This window comes from Pelmatolapia mariae, unplaced genomic scaffold (assembly GCF_036321145.2).
Source record: "Pelmatolapia mariae isolate MD_Pm_ZW unplaced genomic scaffold, Pm_UMD_F_2 NODE_ptg000749l+_length_30068_cov_1, whole genome shotgun sequence".
Lineage (NCBI taxonomy): Eukaryota > Metazoa > Chordata > Actinopteri > Cichliformes > Cichlidae > Pelmatolapia > Pelmatolapia mariae.
This window is the reverse complement of record NW_027052426.1, coordinates 14057-21442: the sequence shown is the minus strand read 5'-3', so window position 1 is coordinate 21442 and position 7386 is coordinate 14057. Positions and strand designations below refer to the sequence as shown.

The window sequence follows — 7386 nt, the reverse complement described above, 5'->3', positions numbered from 1 at the left end:
ATAGAATGGCTGTATGTGGTCATCATGTGAGGCCATAAAAACTAAAAAAATTAACAATTTAAGTAATTTAACTTCCAATTATTAATAGCTTCTTGTTCTGTTTTTAAATTCAACACCTAAATATCACACCATCTACGGTGACGTGACACCTTTTTGTTCAACTTTTTTTTTTATCTCATACAGGATGCTGGACTGCAGAGCTCTTAGCTTCAGTTAACCACAGACCACAAGTACACAATCCACCACACAGAACAACAGTAGCACATATTTTTTTACACTTCTGACCACCTCTCACATGCATCATGAAGTTCTCATTCCTTATATAATTTAATAATTATTTTCATGTTATTTATTGCCCTTGATTGGCTTTACCCCCTAGATGTTTTGTGGGATCCTGCATCTCTGCAGTTCACCACATAGACCCCTGCTGTTTGAGTGTTTCACTGCATTCATGTGTACCTGTCTCATTCTTAATCTTTGTGTATCTTTTTTAATCATGCAGTTAGATGCCTCCTTAACGCCTTGCCCTTTTAAGGCTTCTGCCAAAGAGCCTAAGCATGATAAGAAGGTGTTTAAAGTATTAAAATAGGTAGTATAAGAGAATTTAGAGGGGGTCACAGGTAGTTGATTGTAGTTCCCTTTTCTGTCCACTCTCTCCAAGTCCATGTTTGTTTACCATTGGTTTGTGTCCAGTTGATAGGTTTTAGTATCAGTTTCCAGTTTTATTTGCTAATCCTTTGTCTCATGTGTGCCGTTAGATTCTGTTCACCTGTGTCTCAATTTGTTCCCAGGTGCTTCCTCTGTGTCCTGATTTTCCTGCCTTCTATTTATTTTATGTTTTGGTCATTCTTTTACATCTCCCAGTGTCTCCTAGTCACATTGAGTTTTAATTACTTTGTTCTTTTGACTTTCCCATTTGCGTTTTGCCAACTCAGCATTTCAACAAAAGGCTCGCCTGTTGCTCAACTCCATCTGCCTCTCTGTGTTTGCATTTTGGGTCCTTGTTCACCACACAAGCAGGTTGAACCACTCAGCAGAAATGTGTTACGTTAAGTTATTTTAAAGTTGCTTTCTATATGAATACAGGGAGACATAACTTTACTGCATGTACAGAATCTCCATTTCAGAACTTCAAAATAGGTCTATTTTGTATATATACTGTACTAAAGTGGAGTCAAATTACATGATATCACACCTGGCTGCAAAAGTAAGTCAGTCTCCGCAGACTCCTGTGTTAAAATGTGCAGCTTTACAATAGAAATAAACACATTCACAGCCTGTGACAAAAAAATTTCTTTTGATTTACCCTTTCAAGACATCTATAAAAGGTATAATATTATTATTTTAGTCAGCATTATTAGAACTATAGCTGTTTCCTGTGCTTTACCTCAGCTAATTAGTCATTCAACAAGAAATCTAAACCATATTCATACAGTTGGAGCTTTTTAATGCAGTTGTCTGATCTTTAATATGGCTGCTGTTGATACCAGGAGTTTGTGTTCCAGTTTTAAGGTTTTTTAAAGTTTTTATTAGTTTTTTAAGTTTTTCTACTGTTTAAAATTTTGTTTGCTTTAATTTTATAAAGACAAAGTTTATAAAGACAAAGTTTAATCAGTTCGTCTAAACTGTTAATTTGTTGCTGTTTATCTGTTGTGGTGACATCTTAACTTTGCTGTATATGATGTCTTCTATGATGCAGCTCCTGCAGCTTTACCTCTTTCAAGTGATCCAAATTTAACAGCAAAAGAACTCAATACAAATTCTCTATTTGAACCTTTAATCAAAATAAACAGTGAAAGAAATTCTAAATTCGTAATGTGCAGAGACTTGAAGTGTAAATACAAAACAAATTTAATAACTGCCTAGATCACTCCCTACAACCAAACCACAAAGGTAAAATCCAGATGTCAAAGTCTCACCTTCAGGTTTCCTGTGAACACATCGTCTCACCAGCAGAACCAGTAACACCAGTAGAACCACAACACAGACTGATCCAACACATGACAACACAGAGAGAACAGGAGGAGAGGTGGATGTATGAGGAAAGCTGGATGTAGGTGGAGATGTGGATGTAGGTGGAGATGTGGATGTAGGTGGAGGTGTGGATGTAGGTGGAGGTGTGGTGGTGTGTTTGTCTAAAATAAAGCAAACACAGTCATTAAGTTGTCGTCACATTGTGAATGTTGAAAGCTGCAGAAACACAGACAGGTGAGTGTGTCACCTGTGACAGTGATCCAGCTGGATGGAGACTCTCCATCACCGCTGATGTCACACTTGTAGAGGCCTTCATCAGACCTGGAAACATGCTGGATGGTCATGTGACCTGTAGACTGCTTCCTGATGAGGGAGCCATCTTTATAGAAAGCAGCTGGGAGGTTGGAGGGAGTGGTCTTTGTTTTACAGAGCAGAGTGACGTCATCTCCCTCCATCACAGGGAGGACAGGACTCTGCAGGATCACTGATCCACCTCAACACAGAGACAAACTACAGCATTTCATCCATTTACACACAGCTTCATCAACACTAACTCCACACACTCAGCTTACCAGTGACTGTCAGGTTAACCATGTTACTGATGGGACCCTCTCTGGACTCACACCAGTAAACCCCACTGTCATGAGGTGCTGCTATACTGATGTTACAGAAAGAACCAGCTATTCTCCCCCACCCATCTCTTCCACACTGAGTCCTCTGTCCTTTGCTTGTGTTTCTCCTCAGAGTCCATCCAGCAGAGCTGTCGTCCTCCTCACAGCTCAGAGACACAAAGTCTCCTTTAAAGAACTGAGAGCTGCTGGGACTCACAGTCAGACGAGCTGTGAGGGTTAAAATGAAAAAAAAATATGATCTGTTAGGTGTTTCTCAAAACTGTTTGAAAATTGTATTTTGCAGGATGAGTTATCTCATCATTTTTACATGTGAGCCCCATTGTGAACCATGAACCCAATCAGGTCATATCAGTGAGCATTTCTCAGGTTTAAACTGTGACAGAAGAAGGTTACTGACCTTGGTTTGTTGTGCAGCTCAGCAGTGAGATCAGAACTAAAGAGAAATGACACTCAGGTTGATTTGAGGTGAACATAAAGAACAACTCCACACAAATATCACTCTTTTATACATCTGCACATTTTCAGTTAGATGCCAGCAACGTGTTTCAGTACAGTTTGAATAAAAGCTTGAAAAATGTGTAAACTTTAAAAGCTGCCATTCATCAAGTCCAGCTGTCACAGCTCGTCACTCTAGTGAAGACTATCATTCACACCTATTTTAGTCATTTTAGAATCACCAGTTAACCAAACATGTCTTTTGAATGTCGAGGAACTACACAGTATTGTGGTTCCTGTGTCGTTGACAAGGTATTTTGAGTTTTGTGTTTGTCATGATTTATTTTCGGATTCATGAGGTAGCTGTCACTCTGTCATAGCTCACATTCTAGTGTTACATAATTTTTTTTTATTTGCACTGACTATACTGTGGTTATATGGAAAATATCCACTGCATTCAAATAACACAGTAAAGTCATGTGTCCACTGTGCAGCTGTGTTGATATAATGAGTGAATGATTTGATCTTTTCACTGCCTGCTGTGTTTCCTCGACTCCTGAGCAAAGATAAAGAGTCAGTTCAGACCTGCAGTTGGTCCTCGTGGTGTTTTGAACTTGAATTCAGCCTGATTTGTTTTTCATGTCTTCTCCTCCATCATCAGTTATCAGGAGAGCAGACAGTCAAAGTACAAGAATTCAAACAAACACAGAGATTCTACTTACAGAGCAGACACAGCACAGATGTTTCCTTCATCGTCCTTCTCACTCATTTGAGCTTTTTTTCATTTCTGTCACTGACACCAAGTAAAGCCCGCCCTCTTTCTCTGAACACCAGCTTTCTATTGGTTCAAACACAGTGGTGAGTAACTAAATTCTTTAAAAAATCAAGTTATAAACTACAAACATGTTAATTTTAACGCGATGAGCTGCCTCAGACATTCGGCACCGTAATTGTGTTATTTTTCTCAAATATTTAATGAAACATTTAAGTGTGAAAACTGGTACAAAAAAATAGGTTATCAGGAAAGGGGGGCAAACACACACCACTCTATAAGATCAAAGGTCACACCTAAGAAAAGAAAACCATCCGTTCAACAAACAATTGTTGCCTTGTTTTGTTTCCACCACGTTGAAGCGTGAACTCACATCTAGTTCAGAGCGAAATTTTACAAAAGCAGTGTCATCACTTCAATTTATTCACAGCTTCTAAGCACGCTGCCATCAGTTTTCATCATCTCGTATTCCTGTCAGATCATGCGTGTTCCTGTATCTTTGTAAAGACCGAAATCTGCATTCTACTATACTTGTGAGAACCAACAATCACTTGTGAGGACACACTCACGATCCTTGCAAATTTGAAGGCTTTTTTGAGGCTCAAAATTGAGTTTTGAGTCAGGGTTTCAATTGGGCTATGGTTATGTATAAAGAGAGTTTGATTTAGTTCTCTTTTGTTAAAGATTTTGGTGCACAGTCTGCTGGATCATCCACACTCTCCTTTAAAGCTCCCGATCAACTTTTTTCTGCTCCTCTTCTCCTTCCCTCAACGGTCCTCTTTGGTATATACTGTAGACGTCCCTTCTAATTGACTGGTCCTTGTATTAAGTTACAGTGTATATATCTCTCTCTCTATATATATATATATCTATCTATATCTATATATAGATCTATATATATATATATATATATATATATATATATATATATATATAGATATATTCAGCTTATGAGTTAATGGGAAGAGCGGTGTGTATATATAAAAATATGATAAAAACATTCCTAATGGTTAGGGTAAGGGACCAATAAAACCATTATGTCATGCATGTGTGTGTGTGTGTGTGTGTGTGTGTGTGTGTGTGTGTGTGTGTGTGTGTGTGTGTGTGTGTGTGTGTGTGTATGTGTGTGTGTGTGTGTGTGTGTGTGTGTTCCTCGACTAATTTCATCTCATTAAATGTGCAAACATGTGTTCAATAGGTCAGGACATATTTCACAGCAACATAAACATTTAATAAACAAAACTAGTACCAATGTTTGCAACTTTTTATTAACAATAAACAAATAAACAGAAATAAAAATAAATAAACAGCAATACATGAACAAGTCTTGCAATATTTAAACAGAAGTTATAGACTTCAAAGTCTCGTAAATGGAAGGAAAAGTCAAAGCTTCAAAGATCAGAGAGAGGACAGATCTCCCTCTGTAGCTACTTGGAAAAACAGTTTCTCTTTGGTTTCATAATAATATCTACCACAAAGCTTACTCAGTAATAGCTGCTAAACGGATCCTGAACATTATTAGGCAGATTATTAACAGCATGATTATGACACAGTGTTTCTGTACTTGGTTGAGTGTCTGTAATTATCTGTAACATTGAATCTCTGCATAAATATTGGTTTGTTTGTTATGAAAGGTTTCCAATAACTTTCAGTCCAGTCCAGTTTACATAGGGAATCTTGTTTGTGTTGTTTAGGACACTTAACATTGACTGATGAATTATTCAACCATAAAAAAAATTATATAAAAAAAACAATCCTTACTCAAGGGATGAACCAGTTCTGTGCCTACAGACAACTTAGGCACTTTGTTACCAGCAGCCAGTCACAAAATTGCATATGTAACCAATTTCTTTAATTAAATATATAATAATTATCAAAAATGACACACTTTGTCAGTGCATAAAATACTATTTATGCAACAACAATGTGATTGTAAATAAGGTATCAGCTAAAAACTCATCTCGTTAAGGGCTGCAGTCGAGGCTTTTGTCATGGTTTGAAGTTGCATTTCTGTGGTGTTGGAGAACTTGTTAGAGTTGATGTAATTATGAACACAGAAAAGTATCAATGGATTTTGATCCCCTGTGTAATACCATCTAGAAAGAGTCTGATGGGTAGGGATGGGTATTGATACGATTTTAACGATTCCAATTCCATTTTCGATTCTGTTTAACGATTCGATTCTTTATCGATTCTCTTATTGATTCTTTTGAAAAAGGAGAACACTAAGGTCGATTAGCTTAGAACTTTGTTTTTATCTTCTCTTTGAACAAGATAGAAATTTAGGAGTAACATGGCCTTACAAACCCAACAGTGAGATCTCAAGAGAACCAGCCTTCAATGGGGTGTCACAGGGTCACCAGGACAAAAAAAATTTAAATGTAAAATAATAAAATAAATATTCTTCTGTAGCATTAACAAAGTATAACATAAATTATTCTGTAGCAATTACACAAGAATATCCAGTAATGTCCCTGCCTACAATTAAACACCTTCACTTACCAAAAATCGGGGGCATCTGCTGTGACAAATGGGTGCAAGAATTAAAAACACGACATTTATTTAAGATCATCGCGTGTTTTGTGAGCAAATGCTTTTGCAGATTCGTAGTGTTTCCTCCCTTAAGTGAAATATCTACTTTGCAAGTATTGCAAGTTGCCCTGTTGTCATCCGTTCTCGTAAAGTATAAACAAACTTTTGAGCGTTTGAGCCGCCATGTTTCCTGCCAGGTAAATGACGCTCCGCAACGTGGTGACGTCATTCGGGGCGACTGGAATCGATAAGGGAATTGTTTGCAAAAATGACAAACGATTCCAAGGAATTGAAACAGTGGGAACCGGTTCTCAACAAGAACCAGTTTTCGATACCCATCCCTACTGATGGGCAGCAGTTACATTTTTCAGCATGACAGTGATCCCCAAAACAGTGCAGTAAAATCATACCAGGACATGAAAACACCCAGGTGACAAGTATTAGTCAAGGATTTGCTTTGATAACACCAAATATAGACTCTCAGCTTGTTAGAATGTTTTTGCCTGAACCCTCAATATTTACACGCTTGCACGTTTTAATAAACATCTGCAACTAACTCCAAATTTCCAAGCAAAATAGTGGTGGAGATGTTGTGCAGTAATTTTCTACTACTATTGCTGCTAAGTATTATTATTTACAAAATACCGAAGGCCAGATATATTCACACACTTAGTAAAACAGTGTAGGCTTTAACACTTTAAACATATGATACATATATATATATATATATATATATATATACATATATACACATATATGTAACACACACACACACACACATATATATATGTGTGTGGGTGTGTGTTATGTTATTGACCTACTGAATTTAAAAAAACAACAAACAAAGCTAGAAGTCATCACTTACAGTTCAGTTTCAGTGATATTAAAGAATGTGTTTGTTTCTATAAATCCCTGCCAGTCTCAGGCTGACAGATCAGCAGATCCTGGTTCTCAAACTGCTTGTTTTTTAATTTGGATGTTGGGCAGTTTAACTCCATTTTACTAAAACTAAAGACATTTCAAATATGCTGCAATTACTCA

At 37.2% G+C, this 7386-nt stretch overlaps 1 long non-coding RNA gene across 1 annotated transcript; it reads right to left on the bottom strand.

Annotated features, from left to right (window-relative positions):
- Nucleotides 1-2693: 2693 nt before the first annotated feature.
- On the bottom strand, nucleotides 2694-3861 carry LOC134623560 (uncharacterized). Its single transcript, XR_010093374.1, has 3 exons — nucleotides 3764-3861; nucleotides 3004-3039; nucleotides 2694-2813 (listed from the first exon to the last, which is right to left on the bottom strand). It is a non-coding gene; the product is annotated as an uncharacterized LOC134623560 (long non-coding RNA).
- Nucleotides 3862-7386: the final 3525 nt, after the last annotated feature.